This window comes from Cajanus cajan, chromosome 8 (genome assembly GCF_000230855.2).
Source record: "Cajanus cajan strain Asha chromosome 8, NIPB_CcT2T_4, whole genome shotgun sequence".
In the NCBI taxonomy this organism is placed as follows: Eukaryota; Viridiplantae; Streptophyta; class Magnoliopsida; order Fabales; family Fabaceae; genus Cajanus; species Cajanus cajan.
In genome coordinates, this window is record NC_138524.1 from 48,326,219 (window position 1) to 48,354,028 (window position 27,810).

At 39.8% G+C, this 27,810-nt stretch overlaps 1 pseudogene; it reads right to left on the minus strand.

Annotated features, from left to right (window-relative positions):
* The window catches only part of LOC109811529 (ubiquitin carboxyl-terminal hydrolase 26-like), a 133,492-nt pseudogene that overhangs the window by 102,930 nt on the left and 2,752 nt on the right, over positions 1–27,810 (minus strand).

Consider the following 27,810-nt stretch of genomic DNA (forward strand, 5'->3'; position numbering starts at 1 on the left):
TTTCATGCGAGGAGTGCCGTGGAGCACCTTGTCGGAGTGTGCACATTGGCTCGGTGGGAAGATGTGGAGCCATATCCAGTCAAGTTACGCCGGTGCCAGGCCGAAGGCCCTGGGGAGTTAGACCTTGTATTCCTTGCGAAGCAAGAGGGTCAGGTTGATTACTTTTATATGTATGAGTGTCTTTTCTGGGAACTTGGGGTGTCGCTCCCTTTGGATGATTTTCAAATGGGAGTACTTAGGGTTTTGAACGTTGCGCTGACCCAGTTGCATCCGAATGGGTGGGCGTACATGCAAGCATTTCGGGTGCTTTGTAGATATCATTATGTAGAGCCTAGCGTAGGTTTATTCTTGCACTATTTCTGTACTCGTCCCTCAAATAAATTTGTGAAGTGGCTGTCTCTTATTCGGAATGCCGACCGGCCACTCATGAGGCCGTATACCTCCTCTTTTAAGGGATTTAAGTCGGGGTTTGTAAAAGTGACGATAGACCCGGTTGCTGGCCGGAACTATTTCTTTGATGCCGAGCGAAATCCTCTTTTTCCTTTGTATTGGACTACGCAGCCTCGGAAATATGACGAGTTTCCGTTGGAGATGTTGACCGAGGCCGAGGTGTCGGCCGCAAACGTTTTGAATGGATTACCCCAGGGGATCCCGGCCAGTTTTCTGGTGCTGTTGCTGAAGTCGCTTCGGCCTCGGTTCGAATTGGAGGGTATGTAATGATTGTCTTATTCATTTGGTCTTGTTAAGTTGATTTGTGACTTTTGTGCTTTTGCAGGTTGGATGGCTCAACAAGGTGTCGGCCTTTCGTATCGGCAACTCATGAGGAATCGTGCCCCCGCCGGTTCCTCCGCCGAAGACCATAGGAATGTGACAATTGATCAACGACCAGTAACCATGGCTGCGCTGCCCCCGCCTCCTCATGTTATTGCCCTCCCGGATCCGCATGGGAGGAAGAAAAAAGACAAGGGGAAAAGAAAAGCCGACCTTGCTGCTGGGGACTCCAATCGACCGAAGCAACGACGGGTGGAGACCCCTTCAACTGACCTGGCCATCCCGTCAGCCATAGTGGCCAAGGATTTTCTATCCGAGGAAGTGCGACCGGCTCGGATGATGTCGTCGGACCTGTTGTCGGACCAAGGCCACCGAATGCTTGATTCGGCATTCCCGTCGGCCCAATGGGCAATGGCGTGTGAGTTGCAAGTTCGGGCGACAGCTATACTTTGGAAGTTGGCCTTAGAGCCCATGGCCGACGTGCATTTATTGAAGAAAAGTTTGGATAAGACTAAGTCGGCACTGCATCAGTCCATTGAGGCACATGAGGTAACTTCTGCTGAAAAGTTATCATTGGATGCCGAGGTGGCCCGATTGAAGGAAGCCTATTCGGAGATGGAGGGCCGAGCGCTTGCGGCGGAGGATGCCGAGCGGCTGAGGGTCCGAGAGTTAGAAGAGCTGACGGCTCGGGAACAACAAGTTAAAGTCGAAGCCGATGCGGCCATGGCGTCCTTTCGGGCCGAGGTTGAGGGCAAGATTGTTAAGGAGCACGAGGAAGGGTTTTGGCATTGTGCTCGGCAGGCGACCCACTTCGACACTTTTCCTCCAGATTTCTCCTTCGCACTCAGCAAGGACTTTTTTCAAGGGGTGTACATGGACTATGCCGAGGCCGACCCAAATGCTGAGCCCGATCAAGCTGCTCCTCCTCGGTCTGCTCCTGAAGACCCCAACACCACCTTAAACGATGATGAGGAGACCGAGCAGACCGGCAACGCCGATTGAGGGACGCCTCGACCTTTTGTTTTTTGATTATACATCTGTTTTGTTTAAGATGTATAGATTTAGGGTATACTATTGTTTTTTGCTTTTGATTCCTTTTGGGCCGTTAGAGCCATTCTTGCCTGTACCCTTCGGCCAATAGTGCCGCTTTGACCTTAGAGTCCTAATGAACTGTTTTGCCACCTATTCGGATTCTTCTTTATTTTCTGTTGTGCGCCTTTGTATGCAGCTTTTCTTGTTTCGTATGTGCTAGGATCGCCTAGACGATTTTCCTGTTTTGGCCGAGAGGTACTCGGGAATGCGTTGGGCGAGGCAAGTGGTCTTCTTGGTTGAGGGTTAGTCGGTAAAGGGTTTGATAATTAAACTTTGGCCGAGTTGGAGTGTCTCGGGAGAAAATGCTTCGGCCATCGTTGGCCGGGGAGCTATGTCGGAAAGGATTGTCATGGTCTACCTTGGCCGAGAAAGTCTCTCGAGAGAGATTGTGAAGTTCAACCTTGGTCGAGGAATATCTCGGGAGGGAAACATTACGTTCAACCTTGGCCGAGAGGGTACCCCGGGGGGGATTGTGTAGTTCAACCTTGGCCGAGGGGTATCTCGGGAGGGAAACATTACATTCAACCTTGGCCGAGAGGGTACCTCGGGAGGGATTGTGAAGTTCAACCTTGGCCGAGAGGTATCTCGGGAGGGATTCACTACAAGAAAAATCAAGATTATCTATGGAAAAATCCGTAGATAAACATAAAAATTCGTAGATAAAATGGTCGTAGATAACGTTATCTATGGAATTTTCCGTAGATAACGTTATCTACGGAACATTATCTACGGAAAATTTTCGTAGATAATGTTATCTACGGAATTTTTCGTAGATAACTCACAAAAGTTGTTATCTACGGATTTTATCCGTAGATAACTTTCAGGAAATTTTTATTTAATTTTAATAAATTTATGAATGTAATAACCCTCATATTTGGCCTCTCAAGGATGCTATTTCATTACACTTCACTTTTCAACATGTTTTGTCCTTATTGCACATTTTCTGGGAAACTTCCCAGATATCTACGGAAAATTTCGTAGATAATGTTATCTACGGAATTTTTCGTAGATAACTCACAAAAGTTGTTATCTACGGATTTTATCCGTAGATAACTTTCAGGAAATTTTTATTTAATTTTAATAAATTTATTAATGTAATAACCCTCATATTTGGCCTCTCAAGGATGCTATTTCATTACACTTCACTTTTCAACATGTTTTGTCCTTATTGCACATTTTCTGGGAAACTTCCCAGAAGGTCACCCATCCCTATACTACTCCAGGTCAAGCATGCTTAACTGTGGAGTTCTTATGAGATAGGCTACAGAAGAGCTAATGCATGTTATCAGTATAAGTAGTACAAATTAATTCATTTAAGTACAATCTCATACTTATACTATTTTTGGATCCCTCTCATTTTGGTATGTTCAGACTGCTATAAAAATATATATAATAATTATATTACCAATAATAATAATAATTATATTATATTTAATTAATATTTATTTATAAATATACTTACTTGTATAATTAACAATCTACTTATTTCTATTTAAAATTAATATTATGATACAATTTAAATTAATTATTATAAATTTAAAAGTTTAAATAATAATTTATATATTTTAAAATGATAAGGGCTGAAATAACACTAGTGTAACTTTTACTAAGTATTACACCGTTCAATAATGTTATATTAAATGTGAATTTTGTAAATTCAACCGTTAGATTTAAAGTTCATATCACTTTATATGTTTATATCAAATTTTATTAAAATTGAACACAACTTGAAGGTAATCAAAATTTTCATATTTTAGTATATTTTGAAATGTATATATTACGTCAATTTTATTTTACAAGAATGAAGTATCAAATCATCTTAAATTACTATAAAATTTTGTATATATGAGCTAAGAGTAAAAAACTTTTAATCTAACGGTTGAATTTATAAAATTCACATTTAATAAAAGTTACATTTATATTATTATAACCCTTCTCTTTTAAAATATTATTTTTATAAATTAAATTTTAACATTTTAAATAAATTATTAATTAAATTAATATATTTATTCATCTTCAATCTAAGATATAAAATTCAAAAAATGTATTTATTCTTATTTTATTTTCTAATTATCAATCATTAATAAAATACTAATTTAAATTCTTATCTAATTATATCCTAATATTTTCATATCAAATTTAAAACCATATATTAGTATGTTATTTTTTTTATCATCAATTAATTTATAAAAATAAAAAATTTAAGATGACAATTTTTAATAATATTTATTTTAAAATATTATAATGAATTAAATAAAATTTTAAAATATATTTTAATCATAAATAATTTTAAAATATATTTTAATCATAAATATATTATTTGGTCAATACGATAACTAAAAGTATTATGATAAATAATTAAATTAAAAAAATTAAATCATATAATGATTCTTTTTTTAATGATGCTATATTAAATATTCTAATTATTTTACAATAAATTAAAATGAAAAGATAATAAAATATGTTAATTGATGTTTCAAATATGTAACCTAAGAAATTTATTTACGGGTGAAGTTATCTACAGAAATTTCCGTAGATAACTTATCTACGGAAATTTCCGTAGATAAGTTACCTACGGATATTTCCGTGGATAACTTATCTACAGAAAAATCCATAGATAAATTATCTATGGAAATTTCCATAGATAACTTATCTACAGAAATTTCCGTAGATAACTTATCTAATGACAATTTTTAATAATATTTATTTTAAAATATTATAATGAATTAACTAAAATTTTAAAATATATTTTAATGAAAACTAATTTTAAAATATATTTTAATCTAAAATATATTTTAATCTAAAATATATTTTAATCTAAAATATATTTTAATCTAAAATATATTTATTGGTCAATACAGTGACTAAAATTATTATAATAAATAATTAAATTAAAAAATTAAATATTATAATAATTATTTTTTTAATGATGCTAAATTAAATATTCTAATTATTTTACAATAAATCAAAATGAATAGATAATAAAATATGTTAATCGATGTTTCAAATAAAATGTATTACCTACGGAATTTATCTACGGGTAAAGTTATCTACGAAAATTTCCGTAGATAAGTTATCTACGGAAATTTCCATAGATAACTTATCCTCGGAAAAATCCGTAGATAACTTACCTACGGAAAAATCTGTAGATAAGTTACCTACGGAAAAATCCGTAGATAAGTTACCTACGGATTTTTCCGTAGATAACTTATCTACGAAAATTTTCATAGATAACTTATCTAATAAGAATTTTAAAAATATTTATTCTAAACTATTATAATGAGTTAACTAAATTTTAAAATATATTTTAATTAAAAATATTTATTTTTTGGTCGATACGGTGACTAAAAGTATTATAGTAAATAATTAAATTTTAAAAATTTAAATCTTATATTGATTATTTTTTTAATGATGCTAAATTAAATATTTTAATTATTTTACAATAAATTAAAATGAAACGATAATAAAATATGTTAATTGATATTTCAAATAAAATGTTTTACCTACGAAATTTATCTATGGGTGAAGTTATCTACGGAAATTTTCGTAGATAAATTATCTACGGAAAAATCCGTAGGTAACTTATCTACAGATTTTTCCGTAGGTAAGTTATCTACGGATTTTTCCGTAGGTAAGTTATCTACGGAAATTTTCGTAGATAACTTATCTAATAAGAATTTTAAAAATATTTATTTTAAACTATTATAATGAATTAACTAAATTTTAAAATATATTTTAATTAAAAATATATATTTTTTGGTCGATACGGTCATTAAAAGTATTATAATAAATAATTAAATTTTAAAAAAATTAAATCTTATAATGATTATTTTTTTAATGATGCTAAATTAAATATTTTAATTATTTTACAATAAATTAAAATGAAACGATAATAAAATATGTTAATTGATATTTCAAATAAAATGTTTTACCTACGAAATTTATCTATGGGTGAAGTTATCTACGGAAATTTTCGTAGATAAATTATCTACGGAAAAATCCGTAGATACTAGTTATCTACGGAAATTTGCGTAGATAACTAAATATTATCTACGGAAATAATTCCGTAGATAATATTCCGTAGAGAACTAAAAATTATCTACGGAAAAAATTCCGTAGATAATATTTCGTAGATAACTAAACATTATCTACGGAAAAAATTCCGTTGATAATATTCCGTAGATAATAATCATTTTTCTTGTAGTGATTGTGAAGTTCAACCTTGGTCGAGAGGTATCTTGGGAGGGATTGTGAAGTTCAACCTTGTCCGAGGGGTATCTCGGGAGGGAAACATTACGTTCAACCTTGGCCGAGAGGTATCTCGAGAGGGATTGTGAAGTTCAACCTTGGCCGAGAGGTATCTCGGGAGGGATTGTGAAGTTCAACCTTGTCCGAGGGGTATCTCGGGAGGGATTGTGAAGTTCAACCTTGTCCGAGGGGTATCTCGGGAGGGAAACATTACGTTCAACCTTGTCCGAGGGGTATCTCGGGAGGGAAACATTACGTTCAACCTTGGCCGAGAGGTATCTCGGGAGGGATTGTGAAGTTCAACCTTGGCCGAGAGGTATCTCGGGAGGGATTGTGAAGTTCAACCTTGTCCGAGGGGTATCTCGGGAGGGATTGTGAAGTTCAACCTTGTCCGAGGGGTATCTCGGGAGGGAAACATTACGTTCAACCTTGTCCGAGGGGTATCTCGGGAGGGAAACATTACGTTCAACCTTGGCCGAGAGGTATCTCAGGAGGGATTGTGAAGTTCAACCTTGGCCGAGAGGTATCTCGGGAGGGATTGTGAAGTTCAACCTTGTCCGAGGGGTATCTCGGGAGGGATTGTGAAGTTCAACCTTGTCCGAGGGGTATCTCGGGAGGGAAACATTACGTTCAACCTTGTCCGAGGGGTATCTCGGGAGGGAAACATTACGTTCAACCTTGGCCGAGAGGTATCTCGGGAGGGATTGTAAAGTTCAACCTTGGCCGAGAGGTATCTCGGGAGGGATTATTTTCAACCTTGGCCGAGTAGTTGGTACTCGGGAGGGATTATTTTCAACCTTGGCCGAGTAGTAGGTACTCGGGAGGGATTATTAAGTCTTGCGATTAAATTGAACAAAGATGCCTGAGAGATAAGGGGCTTGTTTCGTTGATATGGTGCCTCGTTAAAAACCTTTCCCAGAAAAAACCTCTTTCACATTTTTATAAGAGGACAAAACCTGAGAAAGGAAAAGAGTACACCGAAACAATTACATAATGTTAACTGAAATAATGTTTCAAATGCGTTGCGTTCCATGTTCGGGGAATAGCCTTTCCTGTGAGCTCTTCTAACTTGTAGGCTCCGTTCTTCAAGCTGTGCATTATGCGGAAAGGGTCGTCCCAATTGGGTGCAAGTTTGCCCTGAACTTTGTCCTTCCTTGCTTCTCCTGTAACTCGCCACACGAGGTCCCCGGCCTCAAATTCCCTTGGTTTCACTTTGGTTCGAATTTTCCTTGCTATCCTGGTTCGGCACGCTTCCATTTTGACAAGAGCTTGGTCTCGGACCTCGTCCACCAAATCCATCTCAATGTTGAGTGCTTCTCGGTTGGTGTCTTCATCGAATTGTGTTCGCCTTAGCGAAGGTTCTCCCACCTCAACCGGAATCATTGCATCTGTGCCATAAGTTAGCCGGAAAGGGGTCTCCTTGGTTGAGCTCTGTGGAGTGCACCGGTATGCCCAAAGGATGTCCGGTAAGTGGTCCGGCCAGGATCCTTTGGCCTGCCCGAGTCGTCGCTTTAACTCCCTTAGGATGACTTTGTTTGCTGCTTCAGCCTGCCCGTTGGATTGGGGCTGTTCGACCGAGGTCATCTTATGTTTGACACCTAACTCGGTCAAAAATTCGTTGAAGCATCGATCAGTGAATTGTAGACCATTATCTGTTATCAAGGCGTATGGGATTCCAAAGCGTGTGACGACATTCTTCCAGAAGAACTTTTGGACATTGTTGGCCGTGATGGTGGCCAACGGTTCTGCTTCAATCCACTTAGTGAAATGATCTACTGCTACCACAAGGAATTTCACTTGTCCCTTACCCGGTGGGAATGGTCCTAGAATATCCATGCCCCAAACAGAGAATGGCCATGGAGTGGTTATAGAATGGAGCTCCTCTGGAGGTTGATGCGTCAGAGGTCCATGTTGCTGACACTGCCTGCATTGTTGTACAAACTTGGCACAATCAGTCTTCAAGGTGGGCCAGTAGTAGCCAGCCCGAATCACTTTTGTCGTGAGAGTCCGGCTTCCAGAATGAGTTCCGCACACTCCTTCATGAATTTCTCGGAGAACATAATTTGCCTGTTCGGGAGTGAGGCATTTCAACAAGGGGGAAGAAATGCCTCGCTTATACAATTCTCCAGCGATCAACGTATACCGTGCGGCTGTGGTCCTCATCTTCTTCGCGTCTAGGGGATCTTCGGGCAACTCCCCGGTCCGAAGGTGGTTTACTATGGCATCCATCCAACACGGGCTTCCCTGATCAATCTGCAGGCATTCGGTTTCATTGATGCTCGGGCTTAGCAGCTCTTGTTGTATCATGCTACGCAAATGGCTAGTTTTCTTGCTACTAGCTAGTTTGGCTAGCTGGTCGGCCCTAGCGTTGTGTTCCCGGGGAGTGTGTGTGACTCGGACATTTTCGAAGTTACTTTTTAGCTTCTGGAAGGCATGAAAGTACAATAACAAAGTCGGATCTTTGATCTGGAAAGTGCCATTGACTTGCCCTGTTACCACTTGCGAATCGCTAAAGCATTGGAGCTTAGTGATGCCGAGATCGGCGGCCAACCTGAGTCCTGCGAGAAGGGCCTCGTATTCTGCTTGGTTATTAGAGGTTTTGAATCCAAACCGCAGTGACTGTTCTATTATCATTGTCCCTGGTCCTTCCAAGATGATGCCGGCACCGCTACCCTGTTGGTTGGATGATCCATCTACGTGTAGCGTCCAGGAGTGCGGCTCGGAGGTCATTGGTGGAGCGAATTCATTGATGAAATCGGCCATACATTGCGCCTTGATGGGTCCCCTTGGTTCAAAATGAATATCAAATTGTGACAATTCGATGGACCAAGCGACCATCCTTCCGGCCAATTCGGGTTTCCGTAGGACTTTGACAATGGGGCTATCTGTTCGGACTAGTATCTTATGGCTTTGAAAGTAGTGTCGAAGGCGTCTGGCAGTATGTACAAGGGCTAACACTGTTTTGTCAAGGTGTTGATACCTTGTTTCGGCGTCTTGCAACACCCGACTGATGAAGTACACCGGCATCTGTTCCACTTTTTCTTGTACCAAAACCGTGCTAATGGCTTTGTCCGAGACTGATATGTACATTATCATGTCTAGTTGAGGATCCGGTTTGGTCAATAATGGGGGCGACATGAGCATTGTTTTGAAGTTCTGAAAAGCTAACTCACATTCGTCGTTCCATTGAAACTAAGTAGATTTTTTCAGTAAGGTCATTATGGGCCTTGATTTCTCAGCCATGCAGGGAAGGAAACGGGCCAAAGAAGCGATGCGCCCGGGCAGTCGCTGTACTTCTTTTACGTTGCGAGGACTTCGCATGCTGATAATAGCTTGGCACTTGTCGGGGTTGGCTTCTATGCCCCTTTTTGTTAACATGAATCCTAAGAATTTTCCGCCAGCTACCCCAAAGGTGCATTTTGCTGGATTCAGACGCATGTGATGCCGCCTTACTTCATCAAAGATCGTGCTGAGGTCTTTCAAATGGTCGGTGGCTGACGTGGACTTGATCACCATGTCGTCCACATATACCTCTAGACATGTCCCTATTTGGTGGCGGAAAATCTTGTCCATGAGTCTCTGGTAGGTGGCACCGGCGTTTCGCAATCCGAATGGCATTACTTTATAGCAGAAGTTAGCCGAGTCGGTAATGAAGGCTGTCTTTTCTTCATCCGGTGGGTACATAGGTATTTGATTATATCCCAAATAGGCATCCAAGAAACTCAATCTTTGATGGCCGGCCGCCCCATCAACCAGCGCGTCAATGTGGGGTAAAGGGTAGGCGTCTTTTGGGCACGCCTTGTTTAGGTCCGTGTAATCTGTGCACATCCGCCACTTCCCGCTTGATTTCTTGACCATCACCACCTTAGCCAACCAAGTAGAATACTTGACTTCCCTTATGAATCTTGCTTGGAGTAGCTTGGAGGTCTCTTCTTTTATCGCTTGGGCCCTTTCTCCACCCATTTTTCTCTTCTTTTGGGCGACGGGCTTGGCGTCTCGACATATTGAGAGTCGGTGGCAATGGAAACTTGGATCAATGCCCGGCATGTCGGCTGCGGTCCAAGCGAATAAATCCGAGTTCTTTCGTAGGACTTGCTTAATATCCTTGGCCTCTACTTCAGATAGTTGAGAGCTCAAGAAGATGACTTGGTCTTCATTCCTTCCGAGTTGGAAAGGAACCGTCGTTTCAACGGGTTCGACCTTATCATCATCCTCCATCCTCGGATCAAGTTCTAGGCCTTCAACTAATTTCTGTTGGTCGACATCACCAACAACGTTAACATCTCGTCGTGGCTTTGGAGTTGGCTGTATTTTCAAGCTGGCGAAATAACATTCGCGTGCCGTTTTCTGATCAGCATGCACAGTGATCACGGTCCCTTCCTCTGATGGAAATTTCATGGCCAAATGTGGGGTGGATACGATGGCTCGGAGCTTGTTCAAAGAAGGTCTACCCAATAAAATGTTGTACGAGGTGTTGGCCTGCACCACCACGTAACGCACCTTGATCCGCCTACGCTGGTCATCCCCGAAGTAGGTGTATAGGTCTATGGTTCCTTGAGTATCCACCCGTTCGCCCGAGAACCCTACCAAAGGCTCATCATAAGGCGTTAGCTCTTGTTCCGGGATGCCTAATTGTTCGAACGTCTTCCAGTATAAGATGTCGGCCGAACTTCCCTGATCGACCAGCGTCTTTTTTACAAGACAATTGTTGATCTCCACGCTGATGACCATTGGGTCGTCTTGCACCGGGTCAATGCCGTGGAAGTCTTGGTCAGTGAACGTTATAGGGGGCATACAAACGGGAGATGCTCGTCCTATAACGTTAACCGACTTGATAGCCCTCAAGTGTCTCTTCCGGGCTGAAGACGAGCTCCCACCCCTTGCGAAACCTCCAGCAATGGTGTTTATGACTCGCCTGGGCTGATTGCGGTCTCGTTGGTCGTTTCTTTCTTGAGACCTGCTACGCTCGCGGGATCGGTTCTGGGGAGGTGCTCGATTTCGGTTGTCCCTTCTGTGCTCCCCTCTTCCAGGGCGGTAGTCGTTTCTTCTGTTATCTGTTGTCCGAATGAAGTTTTGGAGGTGACCGGCCTTAACGAGATCTTCGATGCGATCCCGAAGGGCGGAGCACTCCTCCGTAGTGTGTCCTCTATTCCGATGGAATTGACATGCTTTTGTCTTGTCGGCGTGAAGGGGGGTCAAGGCTCTTCGAGGAGCGGCCAAAACTTTCGTGGCTAGAGCTTGCTCCAACACCTTGGCCCTGCTAGTGTTGAGCGGCGTATATTGCATATACCTTGGACCTCTGTTATTGTTCTTCTCACGATCAGTTGCTTCTCGAGGACGAGACCTAGGGGGTTCCTTGTCATTCTCTGTTTTAGCGAGAGACAGGTCGAGTCGGTTTTGGTTGCGAAACTCGGCCAGTTCCTCCATCTGCATATATTTGGTGGCCCTTTGCCGCAGGTCGTCTAGGTCACGGGGTGGCTTTTTGCATAAGCTATTGACAAAAGGCCCGGGTCGCAGCGCAGTGGTGAGGTGATGCATTGCTACGGCCGGGTCTAGATTTCGAATAGACAACGTCATCTTTCCGAAGCTCTCCATGAAAGCCCTCAAAGGTTCTTTCTTCTTTTGGCGTATATTGACCAACGCGATGGATGTGAGCTGATGAGGCCGGCTCGTGGCAAACTGTATTACGAAACGAGAGGACAGGGACGTGAACGAATCAATAGATCCGGGAGGGAGCCGCGTGAACCAATTGAGTGCTGGTCCTTTCAACGAAGTAGGAAAGACTTTGCACATGATTTCATCGTCGTCGGTGTACAGACTGACCTGCGTGACGAACGCGTCGAGGTGTTCCTCAGGGTCGGAGGTTCCGTCATACTTTTCTAGGGTCAAGTTTTTCCAGTTGTCAGGAAAACGAGCCCCGACAATGTCTGGTGTGAATGGCGTCCTTCCTTGCCGTCGTTGTTGATCTTGCGTCGTTGTAGTCGGTCCGCCCGATGGCCAAGGGATGTTAACTTCCTTGTACCATCCTGAGGATTCGCCCTGATCCCGGGTTGATTGATTTTGTACATCGTGTGAGGGGTGCCACGTCCTGTTATCGCTCCTGAGCTCGGCGTTCTCTCTTCTCAGGACTGATAATTCGTGAGCGTCCTTTTCTCGGAGTCTTCTAAGTTCCATCATTTCGGCCTTCAGTTGCTCGAGGGCCGACGAGGGGTTTGGCTGTTGAGATCGGTCCACGTACGATTCTTCCATTCCGTCGTTCTGATTAGTTTTCCGTATGGGGGTGCCTCGGGGCATCCCGAAAGGGTAATCGGTTGCATTTTCTTGTTGACTCCTTGTAGTTACCATCTTGCTTCAGGGTCGAGAACCGTTATCGTTTCGGCCCCACGGTGGGCGCCAAAATTTTCCTGCGTAGAAACACTCCTCTTGTCGCTCTTTCTTCTTGGTCTTTTGGTTCTTCTTAATCTTCTAAGTCCTTGATCTTCCAAGGCTTTGGTCCAGACCGAATACTGTTTCCAAGGGGTGGGGAGGGTACCTGCAAAGACACTCCGACGATCAAGTAAGTATTCGGTATAGAGCAATAAGTGCTTTTATAGGGAATAAATCATACCTCTTTTATGTCCCATCACCTGTGTATTTATAGTGACATATTTGGGCCTGGTGGGCCTTCTGTCTTGGGGAATGGGTAATAGGTTTTAATCTCTCATAATTAGGTGTGTAATCATTGTGTAATAGATGTCCTAATCTATCATGTGTCTTTCATGAGTTGACCTTCTTCTGGGTCTTCGTCCAAACTTGAGGCCGAAGGGGTGCTCGGCCTGTCCCGAGGCAGAAGGGGTATTCGGCCTGCCTTGGGGCCGAAGGGGTGTTCGGCCTGCCTTGAGGCCGAGGGGGTGTTCGGCCTGCCTTGAGGCCGCAGGGGTGTTCGGCCTGCCTTGAGGCCGAGAGAGTGTTCGGCCTGCCTTGAGGCCGAAGGGGTGTTCGGCCTGTCTCGAAGCCGAAGGGGTAATGTCTCCGGTTTTGGTGGATATCTTGGCCTACGACCTGGCCGGGGAGGTGAGGTGCCTACTAGTACAGAAAATAAAAGACAAAAATTTATCAGAAAGAAATTTAGTATTACAGAAAATAAGATAAAATCCATAGGCTTGATGGAGACAAAAAATTACAGGGAGAAAAAACTGGTGTAAAAAACCACTGTTACGTGAAGATACCCAAAGAAAGAAAAAACATGTAACTATTAAAGTTTCTATCTCCAGAAAACTACCCTTGCATAATCACTACCCAAAGAAAGAATTTCAAAATATATCCTATAAAGTTTTGCAAAGTAAATCAAGCATCTCTTCTTCAAAACCATTTCTCTCTTTTACTTTAATAAAATTTGAAAATAAAGAAAACAAAATATCCTCCTAAAACACACCAAAAATACAAAAGGCATAATTAGAAACAAGAAAGCAATGCTCTCATAACCCTGCATGTGAAAAACAGATCGATCACAGTTCTTGCATTGCTCTCTGATAAAGTATTTAGACCAAGATAATTGGTATAAATGGTGATACACACACCAGAGGTATTTTTTCATGTATTTGACTTGAGGCTTTGTCTTAATTGGGAAAGTTATGTATAGAGAGAAACACACGTACAGACGAATATGAGGCAGTTTTCAGGACTCTAGTGCATATGAACTATGAGGAACTCCAATTTTGTAAGGCCAGAATTTGTTTTCATAATTGTAGAAGATAAAATCATCAACAGTTTCTAGAATGATCTTCCATTACAAGGATTTCATAGCACGCTGTAGTAGATGCTTAAAGAGATAGATAATTTCCATACAAGTTTTTTTAATTCTTTGAAGGGATATTCATTCTTTTTGTTAGCTCCCTATCATTCTCAATCTAATACAATAATACTTATTTCTCTCCTGTACCCAAAACAAAAGAACTGTAATTAACATAAAGAATATGTAAGCAATGAAAACTACACAGCATTTAGTTGTATAATGCTCCCAATAATAAAAATAATAACTCAAGTTTTCTCAATACCTGTGGGAGGAATACATAACGTTTAAGTTGAAAATTAAGTACATCAGGTAATGTACACAGCTTGATGCTGCGAGTAGCATCAACTCTTGTTTTACATGCCTGGCAAAAATATTGATTGTCTCCATGAAGCTCTTCAATAGCAAGGTAATCATCTAGGCTCTCATCTAAACCTTTCAATGCTCTAACCCATAGAAGTCTTCCAGTTTGTAAGAAGCTTCAGAGTCTCTTCCACATTGTGAACAGCTGCAAAGCAAAGAAATATAAGAAAATATATGAAATTTATTTGGGATCATTTGATCATAAAATACCAGATTCATTTCTGACCTATGAAGCATAGACACTTAAAAAAAGGCCGTGTTGGAAATATGCCAAAAATTGAGTTACACACAAAACAACAGTACACTACATGATAGACATGGAAACGTCAAATTTTGTTGTGCTGCTGTGTCTGTCACTGTCATGCCTTCTGTCCATATCAGTGCCCATGCATCTTAGGTTTTGACCAACAACGAGAAAAGGATTCAGAACAACCAGTACCATTAATTATATTATCAATACGAAACAATACTTAAAGGCATATGTTACAGCCAATTTAGTACATAAAATTAATACCCAAAAGTGTCATTTGGTAATATCACACACACTATCAGAGGAAACAAAATCAAATATGCAGGAGGAATCAAAAGCATCCACCAACCAACTGTATTTTACATGTTAGCAACATTAACAACATTCCCAAGATAATTGTTCATTGGGCCTTTTAAGGAGTGTGGAGGGAAGGATCAAAAATAAAAGGGGAAATTTTGACATATTTGAGAACTCTCATATTTCAACAGTGTCATCCCCACAAAATAAAATAAAAATGATTTTATATTATTCAATGATTTACCCACAATCAATGATTCTTACGTTGCCACATGAGACACGCTTCCCCGGAAAAGATCTTGAACTATTGTTCTTGCCTTGGCAATTTGAGAATTGCTCAAGCAACACTCGAGTAACGACAGAGGCAATGTCAGGAACTCGTGGCTATCCTGCTGAACATCATTGTCTAACTCCAGAGTTTTTACAAATGGAGAAGAATCTACGAAGGCCATTTTACTAGCATGCAACTGTACAAAAAGTCGAGCCAGTTGATCCAACACTGGTTGATGTTGTAAAACATCCCGTTCTAAAGAAAATATGCCTTCTCGAAAAGACTTATTCATGTATAAGCACCGTAGTATACTTGTTAAAAAAACCAGAACAGAAAAACTAGAACAGAAAAACTGGAACAGAGAAGTAAAGTTTCTATTTTTGGTGTTTCAAAGAAAGGAAGAAAAGTGATCACAACATTTCATTACTCTTTTTCACTCTTTTTCGTAAAGTTACATTACACCAATATATGTCAAGAGGGCTTCTGATATGCAGTACATACGCTGCAGTAAATCTCCACAAAATAAGGACAAACACTCCTATTTACCTAAACATTTGACCAAGCAACAAAAAATCCCTTGAAATAAGGATTAACACTTATCTACACCTAACCACCTCAGTAGCAACTAAGATAGAAATAAAACAGACATAAATATTTAATATTTTCTTAAAGTATCTAGAAAAATCTCAACTTCTAACACTCCTCCTTAAGATTTTTCTTGGATACTCCAAGCTTAGATCTCAACATTTCAAACTTGCTCTTAGAGAGAGCTTTGGTCATGATGTCTGCAATCTGATTCTCAGAGCTGCAATGCTTCAAGCTAACTTCCTTTGATTTCCCTGCTTCTCTGATGGCATGATATTTCACTTTGATGTGTTTGGTTCTACCATACTAGACAGGATTTTTTGCAATTGCAATGGCTGATTTATTATCGACCCATATGATAGTAGCTTCATTTTGATGTTGCTTCACATCATACAAAATTTTTCTAAGCCAAATAGCATGATTTGCAGCTGCTGCAGCTGAAATATACTCAGCTTCAGCAGAGGATTGGGCCACTACTTCTTGTTTCTTTGAATTCCATGTGAAGACACCACTCCCGAATGAGAAAACATAGCCTGAGGTGCTCTTGGAATCATCTATACTACCTGCCCAGTCACTATCAGCATACCCTTGAAGCTCTCCACTCTCATTTTGTAGAAACCACAAACCATAATCATTTGTACCCCTTAAATACCTCAAAACTCGTTTTGCTGCACCATAATGAGCTTGACTAGGGGAATGCATAAACCTGGACAGCAAACTAGCAGCAAACATTATATCAGGTCTGGTGGCTGAGAGATACAACAAACTTCCAATTAAGCTTCTATATAAAGAAGCATCAACTTTAGCATTAGCATCATTAAGTGATAGCTTCTCATTTACAACAAGGGGAGTGTCCACTGGTTTACATTTCTCCATATGAAACTTTTTCAATATCTCCAAGACATATTTTCTTTGGGAAATGAAGATTCCTGCATCACATTGGTATATCTCCATTCCAAGAAAATAATTCATTTGTCCCAAATCTGACATTTCAAATTCATTCTCCATATCATGCTTGAATTGTCTAAGGGAATCAAAGTCACTCCCTATGACCAACATATCATCAACATATAATGATATAATGAGCTGCACTTCATTCTTGGACCTTTTTACGTACAGAGTAGCTTCATTTTCACTTCTTTCAAAGCCTTTTTGCAAAAGGTAATTATCAATTCTGGTATACCAAGCCCTTGGTGCTTGTTTCAACCCATAAAGAGCTTTATGGAGTTTGTAGACTTTATTTTCACTTCCCTTAACTTGAAAACCTTCAGGTTGATCAACATAGATGTCTTCTTCAAGCAAACCATTTAAAAAAGTTGACTTCACATCAAAATGATAGATCTTCCAACCAAATTTTGCTGCCAATGCCACTAGCATTCTAATTGTATCATGTCTTGCCACTGGAGCAAATGTATCTAAAAAATCAACTCCATACTGTTGATGATAGCCTTTAACAACCAATCTAGCCTTAAGTTTGTTTACAGAACCATCATAATTAAGTTTGGTTCTATAAACCCACTTAAGACCAATTACCTTTTGATTAATTGGCTTGTCCACAAGCTGCCAGGTATTATTTTTCTCGATCATATTCATCTCCTCCTGCATAGCAACTCTCCAACCTTCAAGTTCAGCAGCTTCAACATATTATTTTGGTTCCAGTGCAGCAACATTACACCTTTCGTAAATTTCAGCTAGATCTCTTGTGCCTCTAACTGGAAAATCAGCATCATCATTCAAATTTTCTTCTTCACTTTCTGAATTTTGTTCTTGGAGATTGTCAACTTCAAGTTGCCTTTTGCTTGAGGCTTCTGCTTTGGATTTCTCCCAATTCCATCTAGATATCTCATCAAACTTGACATTTCTGCTGACAAGAATCTTCTTAGTAGCTAGATTATAGATTCTATAACTTTTAGAGTTACTGCTGTACCCCAAGAAAACACCAACTTCAGATTTTTGATCCAATTTATCTTTTTTCACTTCTGGAACAAGAGAATAACACACACAACCAAAAACTTTGAGATGCTCTACTGAAGGCGTTCTTCCATGCCATGCCTCAAATGGTGTTTTACCCTTCAAGGCTTTAGTGGGCAACAAATTCAGTAAGTATACTGAAGTATTAACAGCCTCAGCCCAAAAGGTTTTAGGAAGGCCCTTTTCAAAGAGCAAACACCTTGCCATTTCCATAATTGTTCTGTTCTTCCTTTCACTCACTCCATTTTGTTGAGGAGTGTAAGGAACAGTTAATTGATGCTGAATTCCAGCCTGCTCACAGAATTTTTTGAACTCTCCTACTGTGTATTCAGTTCCATTATCGGATCTTAGTCTTTTAATTTGAAATCCAGTCTCATTTCCAACCATAAACTTGAACTTCTGAAAATTGACAAATACATCTGACTTTCTCTTTAAGAAAAACACCCAACTCATTCTTGTAAAGTCATCTATAAACAATAGAAAATACTTGCTGCCATTTAAAGATGTTGTGCTCATTGGACCACACACATCAGTATGTACAAGTTGTAATTTTTCAGTGGCTCTCCAACTAGCTTCTTTTGGAAATGGTAGTTTCCTTTGCTTTCCATATTGGCATACATCACACAAATTAGCATTATCTTGGATTGCAGGCAGATTTTCAACTAAGTCATTTGAACTCGTACGCTTTAAAGTAGAGTAGCTAAAATGTCCAAGTCTTTTATGCCATAAGAAAGAATCATCTACTGCACTTGGAAAAGCATGCATGGCTGTTTGTTTCCATTCTATTGGAAAACTTTTATCTCTCATTCTAATAGTCATTAATTCACATCCAGAAGGATCAATTATTTTGCACTTCATATCTTCAAAATGCAAAGCATAATTCTTTTCAAGCATTTGCCCCACACTTAAAAGGTTTAGATTTATCTCTGGTACAAACAAAACATCAAAAATATACTTGGTACCTGAGGGAGTTTCAACAGCAACAACTCCTATGCCTTTGACATCAACACATTCTCCATTGCCAATGGTGACTTTGGAGAGGTAGGACTGATCAAGTTCCTTGAAAATGCTAGCATCATGAGTCATATGATTTGTGCATCCACTGTCTATGAGCCAAGCTTCTTTGTTATTGTTTGCAGAATAACAAGAAGCAACAAATAACTGCTCCTCAATTTGTTCTTGATGCTCAGCAACTTGAGCTTGCTTGTTTTTGCAAACCTTCTCCACATGGCCAAGTTGGTTGCAAGCCCTACATTTGACTCCAGGTCTGAACCAGCAAAAATTTTCTGTATGGTTTTTCTTCTTACAATGAGAGCAAGGTGGATATTTTTCCTTCCAAGCTCTTCCTTTGTTTCTGTCTTCTTCCTTTTTTCCCTTTGCCTTTCTTCCCACCAAATGGCTTTTTACCAAAGCTATTGTTGCCTTGAGCTTTGCCTTTGGTGTTAGCTGCAAAAGCACCTTCAACATTTTCTTCCATTTTTAAAGACCTTCTCTGTTTAGTAGCTTGCAAAGCATTCACAAGCTCTACAAGTGATATTTGAGAAAAATCCTTGTTTTCTTCAAAAGAGGAGATTTTTGATTCAAACCTCTCAGGAAGACTGTTGAGATTTCCGTTGAAACACTTTTGTTAATATTTGTAAATTCGTTTAATTCTATCAACGGTCTCAAACACGGCAAGTATACCGGCCGTTCAAGTAGTAAAAATATCGTATCCACAGGGATTAGAAGGTAAAATAAGCATTTATTGACTATTCGTGACTAAAGAATAATTCCAATTTCATAGTTTGTCATGTGAATTCAAAGTTGTGACTATTGGAATGAAAGCTATAAATAAATATTGGTTTGTGAGTGGAAAAGGATAGAAATGATATAATGGTTTTGTGAGGTTGTGGGGGTTAGATTTCACCAAACGTCAGACTAATGAATCCTTAATCTCTTGTTACATACATTGCTTAGTCAACCCATAAGTTTACTCAAACCTAATCCCTTAGAGAAAGAGTCTAGGTGCGGACATTGAATATCAATCCCTTGAGTACCCAATATCTACACCCGCATTACGGGTTAGGGTTTAAGACTACTAATGGGTCAAGCTCTATCCTAGATACAATCTCCACTAGGCATACGTTCCAGAACTAGTTTCAATGGTATTTCCCAATACTCAATGGAACCTTAAATCATGCAAAGGGTGATCAATCCAAAGCAAGCATTAAGCGTAGAAACGTACACAACAAAGAATGAAACAATACATATATATATCATTAAAAATGTAAGGATTACAATAGAGTACGTTGGTTACATCTAACCCCAAAAAAATGGGTGGAACCACTCAACAATGAGGGTAAATACAAAATAGAGATGAAAGGAGAAGTGAAGAACCGAAGGAATGATCCACACACGAACGTTCCCAAGCTCGGAGAATCCCTTCTACCGCTCCAAGGAGGCGCCCCTGCGTGAATGAGGGAGAAACCCTCGAAAATGGCTTCAAATACGAGCTTGGGGAGTCAGATTAGGGTTCACACGCCCGACGCATAAATCTTCGCGCCCGGCGTAGGTCTTTCCAGAGAAGTCAAGCACTCTCTGTCTCAACACAAGCCCGGCGTAATTCCTTTTGCGCCCGGCGCAATATAACTAGCAGAGATGAGATACTCTGTTTCGGTCACGCCCGGCGCGGGTCATCTTGCGCCCGGCGCATTCACTCTTCTCTGCTCCTTAGCTTCTTAGATTTCCAATCCAAAGGATCTTCAAGTTTTCACTCTTCCTCAATACCTGCACAAAAAATGAGGTGGATTAAGGTATTGTTAGATGAATTTGGGTTAGTTATATCTGCATACAAAATGAACCAAAAAGAGAACAATTATATTGCAATGGTTCAGAGGATGAGTGGAATTTGTTCAATAAGTCTCATCCAAAAAGAAGTAAAATTGAGACTTAACAACTCCCCCAAACTTAGAACCTTGCTTGTCCTCAAGCAAAAGGTAATAAATCTAGCAGATAACAAGCAATGCATGTGTGTCCAATTCTACATCATAGTTCACTTGTACTTTCCTTTCGCAAGCATGAACCTCAGATGAACTTTCAGTCACAATTATTGCAATGGAACATGACAAGGTACAAACAAAGGTTTCAAAAGAGATCAAAGAGCTGAGAAAAGTTAATGACTATCTGTGAATGCATCTTCACTAGGAAAGTGTTTCTCTCTATGCACACTAGTGTATCAAGGTGAGTGTTTCTCTCTAGTCTACTACTCACGCCACATGATTCAACTTTGCTCTTCGTTTCCAAATGAAACCAATGGTAAAACAAATGCAGGCACTTATCACAAGGTCTTTATTAGGGAAATCTGGGTCAAGCAATAGCTATTTTATGGTTTTTCAAGGATTGAAAGTGTTATAGCTTAAGAGAGCAGTTGAGATTTTACACTGATGTCCCTCTCCATACCCTAATACAACATTTTGGCACATGCCCCTTTACCGGATCCAAGCCATTAGCCTTTATGTGATGCATATTTACACTTTTGCATCTTAATGTTTTTGTTTTTGTTTTGTTTTGTTCTTCTCTTTTTTTTTTATTATTTTTTTTTTATTTTTTTTTATTTTGTAATGGCTGACCACATACTTTCTTCTTTCCAAAATTCCCCATTCTTCAACTCCCCCAAACTTATTTGATGTCATCAATTTGCTCTCTTAACCAAAGCAAAGGTTATGGTTAATCTTTTTCATGGTTTGGGATAATTGGAAGATGTGGTGTTTAGGCTTAGGAAGGTATGAGTCAAGTGAAAAGTGGAGATGGCTTTTTGGCTTAGATGGTTGACAAAATAAGGAAAAATGAGTGCCTTGATCATATAAGTACACAACATAAGAAAACCACCAGGGAAACTCAGGCAAAGTCTATCATGCAACTTAAGCGTAGTTCACTCATAAGTATTTAGGCTCAAACCTCACCTGGTTATGCATCCACAAATTATCACACTCAGCTCAGTTCTATGATCAACATTGAAACCCGTATGCAACTAGTCATGAACTAAAGATCTAACGTGACTTGAAAATGTCTAAGGTACACACACCATAAACATCAAGCAAACTAGAATCTAGAATCAACCACAAGCAAAACAAGTATCAACAAGATTCAAAACCGTGCTAAAGCAGAGTATTCACAAAAAGAACCAACAGAGTAATCACCAAAAAGACTATATATAAAAAAAGTTAAAATACTGAAAATAAAAGACAGAAAAAATAAATTGCAATAGACAAAGGTAAACTAAGGTAAGCTCCATCTACTTCCATCTATGGGGTCTGGTCATCATCATCTCCAAGAGCTGCTCCACCATCATCAACTCCATCAGCATCAGCAGCTCCACTCCCCCAAGTTTAGGAGCCTGGTCCCCAGGCCAACCAGTATATGCCTGAAAGTCCTGGTAACCAGAAGTGATTGCAGAGTGTACTCATGAAAGAACATGGTGAGCACAAAAATTATACACAGTGATGACCAAGCAAATATAGCAAAAATGGAGAATATCCTTAGACCAAAATTAAGCACAAGATGCATGCATACGGAAATGGACTATAACAATGCAACATAAAGCACACAAACATACAACATACAACAGAACATAAAGAAACATGATTGAAAATAGATAAAGATTGGGTGTCAGGGATGTGGTGCGCCGGGCGCAACACAGATGCGCCGGGCGCAACACAGATGCGCCGGGCGCAACACAGATGCGCCGGGCTTCATATCAGTAAAAATCAGCGAGGCTTCAAAATCTGATATCGCGTTGGGCGTGATTTAAGCGCGCCCGGCGTGGTGGTTCCAGAGAACAAAAATTGAGTACTAAGCCGGGCGCAAAAGTGTTACGCCCGGCGTGTAGCCACTTACATGGTCAATTTGCCTAAGTTTTCTTTACGAGAAGGCTTTATCTCCACCCAGAAACAGAGTTACCTCATTCCTCACATTCCAAACAAAATGTACCCTATATTTACCCACTCAAGCATGATTTTAACAATTACATATAACACAAAACAAGATATAACATAAGACAACATATAACACAAAACAACACATATAGCACATAACAACACATATAGCACAGAACAACATATAACACAAAACAACTATGCATAACGAACATTAGCACTGAAATCTAAAACACGAACGAGATGCGAAACACAAACAAAGTTCAGATCTCTGGGTTGCCTCCCAGGAAGCGCTTGTTTACTATCCCGAGCCTGACGGTGACCAACTTGAATTGCTCTGATTCTCCTTCTCCTCCTGTTGCTCTTGTTCCCCTTTGCCCCGTGTGCAACCTCATGATTGCTCAACAAAGGCTCAGAAGGATTGGTCAATCTAATTTGAACAGTACCTTGCATACAAGAGAAAGCTGAAGACTAGAGTACACAGGTTAGTTCCAACAATTCATTACTAACATAAAAATACAAAAACAATAAAGGATTAAATCACAAATAGCTATAAATACTAAATTGCCTTTCTAATCCCCGGCAACGGCGGCAAAAACTTTTGAGATTTCCGTTGAAACACTTTTGTTAATATTTGTAAATTCGTTTAATTCTATCAACGGTCTCAAACACGGCAAGTATACCGGCCGTTCAAGTAGTAAAAATATCGTATCCACAGGGATTAGAAGGTAAAATAAGCATTTATTGACTATTCGTGACTAAAGAATAATTCCAATTTCATAGTTTGTCATGTGAATTCAAAGTTGTGACTATTGGAATGAAAGCTATAAATAAATATTGGTTTGTGAGTGGAAAAGGATAGAAATGGTATAATGGTTTTGTGAGGTTGTGGGGGTTAGATTTCACCAAACGTCAGACTAATGAATCCTTAATCTCTTGTTACATACATTGCTTAGTCAACCCATAAGTTTACTCAAACCTAATCCCTTAGAGAAAGAGTCTAGGTGCGGACATTGAATATCAATCCCTTGAGTACCCAATATCTACACCTGCATTACGGGCTAGGGTTTAAGACTACTAATGGGTCAAGCTCTATCCCTAGATACAATCTCCACTAGGCATATGTTCCAGAACTAGTTTCAATGGTATTTCCCAATACTCAATGGAACCTTAAATCATGCAAAGCGTGATCAATCCAAACCAAGAATTAAGCGTAGAAACGTACACAACCAAGAATGAAACAATACATATATATATCATTAAAAATGTAAGGATTACAATAGAGTACGTTGGTTACATCTAACCCCACAAAAATGGGTGGAACCACTCAACAATGAGGGTAAATACAAAATAGAGATGAAAGGAGAAGTGAAGAACCGAAGGAAAGATCCACACACGAACGTTCCCAAGCTCGGAGAATCCCTTCTACCGCTCCAAGGAGGCGCCCCTGCGTGAATGAGGGAGAAACCCTCGAAAATGGCTTCAAATACGAGCTTGGGGAGTCAGATTAGGGTTCACACGCCCGACGCATAAATCTTCGCGCCCGGCGTAGGTCTTTCCAGAGAAGTCAAGCACTCTCTGTCTCAACACAATCCCAGCGCAATTCCTTTTGCGCCCGGCGCAATATAACTAGCATAGATGAGATACTCTATTTCGGTCACGCCCGGCGCGGGTCATCTTGCGCCCGTCGCATTCACTCTTCTCTGCTCCTTAGCTTCTTAGATTTCCAATCCAAAGGATCTTCAACTTTTCACTCTTACTCAATACCTGCACAAAAAATGAGGTGGATTAAGGTATTGTTAGATGAATTTGGGTTAGTTATATCTGCATACAAAATGAACCAAAAAGAGAACAATTATATTGCAATGGTTTAGAGGATGAGTGGAATTTGTTCAATAATTCTCATCCAAAAAGAAGTAAAATTGAGACTTAACAACAAACCAAGACTTTCTCCACAACTCTTTGATCACTAAGTTCTTCACCTAGCAATCTGATTTGTGTAACCACCTTAGAGAGCCTATCAGAAAACTCCTTCACTATTTCAGACTCCTTCATTTTGATTGCTTCAAATTCTCTTCTCAGATTCAGCACCTTCATCCTCCTTGTTCTTTCACTTCCTTGGAACTCCTCCTTGAGTTTGTCCCAAGCCTCTTTTGTTGTATCAAGATTCAAAATCTTGATAAAAACATCGTCATGAACAGCCTCTTGTATGATGGCAAGTGCTCTGCCTTCTTTATCCACTTCATCATTGTGAAATCTTACCTGAGCCATAGTTGGGTTGTCTGGTAAGTTCTCATCTTTGCAGCCCACAAATCATAATTTTCTCCAGCAAAAACTCGAGGTGGAGGTAAAGAGCTGCTACTGGAAGCCATTCTGGTTTTGGTGGGTTTTCTGATACAGGTCTTCCTGCTGGTTTTCTCTCACTCACAGGTCCTCTATTTTTCAGATTTTTTTCTTTCTCCCTCACAGACCCTAAAAGATCAATGGAGCTCTTGATACCATGTTAAAAAAACCAGAACAAGAAAACTAGAACAGAAAAACTGGAACAGAGAAGTAAAGTTTATGTTTTTGGTGTTTTAAAGAAAGGAAGAAAAGTGGTCACAACATTTCATTACTCTTTTTCACTCTTTTTCATAAAGTTACATTACACCAATATATGTCAAGGGGGCTTCTGATATGCAGTACATACGCTGCAGTAAATCTCCACTAAATAAGGACAAACACTCCTATTTACCTAAACATTTGACCAAGCAACAAAAAAATCCCTTGAAATAAGGATTAACACTTATCTACACCTAACCACCTCAGTAGCAACTAAGATAGAAATAAAACAGACATAAATATTTAATATTTTCTTAAAGTATCTAGAAAAATCTCAACTTCTAACAATACTGTTGGCATAGCATGTTGCACCAAGATTTGTTAGACATGTAGGTGAACTAGCAGAAGCACGAAGATCCATATTTGGGTCAGGGCCAAGACTTTCAACAAAATCAGACATCTTCTACCATAAGCCAGACTTCCGGGTACTATTTGGTGGCGGAACCAGTGCACAGAAGCAATTTGGGTTGTCTTTAGTATTTACACGACAGCCTGAACAAACCGACTTCCAAATCATATACAATTGGTTCAGGATATTTTGGTGTCATTTATTGTTTCATGTGACTGTTTTATGGAATTACATGTCTAATTGGTATTGGGAATTGGAAATGGACTAGTTTTATTCAAGAATTTATGGTTGTTTTGTAGTCATGTGAATACAGTTTCGGTTTGGATTGCATATAGGTTCCATTTTAGTTTTTGGAATCTTTCATGTTACATATATGAGTTATTTTGGTTTAGAATTATAGTGGAAAGCTTGGATATGAGTTTGAGGTGGAAAGAAGTGAGTTTGAAAGTATTTTAAGGTATTTTTGTGGCCTGGATGTTGGTACACTATTTTTTTGTCTGGTGCAAGGGATGTTTTCGCTGCACTTTTTGTTGTGCCATTACAAGTACTTTATTTACATCATTAGCTTTTGTGATCTTAATGAAATTTGTAGCCTTGTATGTTATCTTTCCAATGACACATGAATCATGTAAAACGGAGATGTAAAACTCTAGTTATGGCTGTTTTAGTGAATGGAGGTCGAGCTGTAATCGCCGATTATATCAGTTGCGAAATTTGAAGTATTTAACTAAGTAGATGATCATTTTAAAATTTTATGTCTTCATAAGAGTTGTAGCTTATCCTCTTAGCTTTATTTTGAGATAGGTTTGAACTTATTTGGATGAGTATAACCCTCTATGTGTTATTTTCTTTGACAGTTGTTGAAGGGAGATATATACTGTTATGATGTTTTGAGTTGTTATGCAATGTAGGCATGAAAACTGATTTTTTTTTATGATGTTCTAAGATGTTATCACGTGGATTGAAAAGTTTTTTGAGGTTTATTGGTGCTATGTGGTCAAGTTGGTTCATATACATGCTATATAGTGTAAATGGTTATTGATTCATATAAATGCTTAGGGATGAGATATATGATGTTTAAACATAGGTTCTAACATGATTTGATATGCATGTATGTTTGTAACACCCCAGCAACCCGCATGTGGATATTGTCCGCTTTGGCCGCAGCCCTCACGGTTTTGCTTCTGGCAATGGCACTCATGCCACCCCAAAACGCGTCCACACAAGGAAGGTATCCACACCCATATATATGGCATGCTTCGTTCTCCTTCCTAACCGATGTCGGACTTCACAATCCACCCCCCTCAAGGGAGTCCAGCGCCCTCGCTGGCACACCAGCCCGGGTCCCGGCTCTGATACCAAATGTAACAGCCCAGCAACCCGCATGTGGATATTGTCCGCTTTGGCCGCAGCCCTCACGGTTTTGCTTCTGGCAATGGCACGCATGCCACCCCAAAACGCGTCCACACAAGGAAGGTATCCACACCCATATATATGGCATGCTTCGTTCTCCTTCCTAACCGATGTGGGACTTCACAATCCACCCCCCTCAAGGGAGTCCAGCGCCCTCGCTGGCACACCGGCCTGGGTCCCGGCTCTGATACCAAATGTAACACCCCAGCAACCCGCATGTGGATATTGTCCGCTTTGGCCGCAGCCCTCACGGTTTTGCTTCTGGCAATGACACTCATGCCACCCCAAAACGCGTCCACACAAGGAAGGTATCCACACCCATATATATGGCATGCTTCGTTCTCCTTCCTAACCGATGTGGGACTTCACAATGTTGATGTGAGGATAGATGACCTTATGAATGAATTAGTGGGTACTTGTGTGTTTAACAAGATTGATCTTAGGTTGAAATATCATTGAATGAAGGGTGAGGGTATACCCAAGACAACTTTTAGGAGACATTATGGGCACTATGAGTATGTAGTAATGCCTTTTGGTGTGATGAATGCTCCAACTTTTTATATGGATTATATGAATCATATTTTTCATCTGTAATTGGATAAATTTATAGTTTTCTTCATAGATGACATACTAGTTTATTCCAAGACTAGAGAGAAGCATGAAGAGCACTTGAAGGTAATAGTTCAAACTCTTAGGAATAGACAACTTTATGCTAAGTTGCCGAAGTGTGAGTTTTTGTTGTATGAGGTGACTTTTCTACGTCTTGTAATTTCTAGTGGAAGTATAGTAGTAGATCCATCTAAGGGAGAAGTTGTACACAAGTGGGACATACCTAACTCAATTATTGAGGTTAGAAGTTTCCTTGGGTTAGTTGGTTATTATAGGAGACTTATAGAGGGATTTTTCAAGATAGTC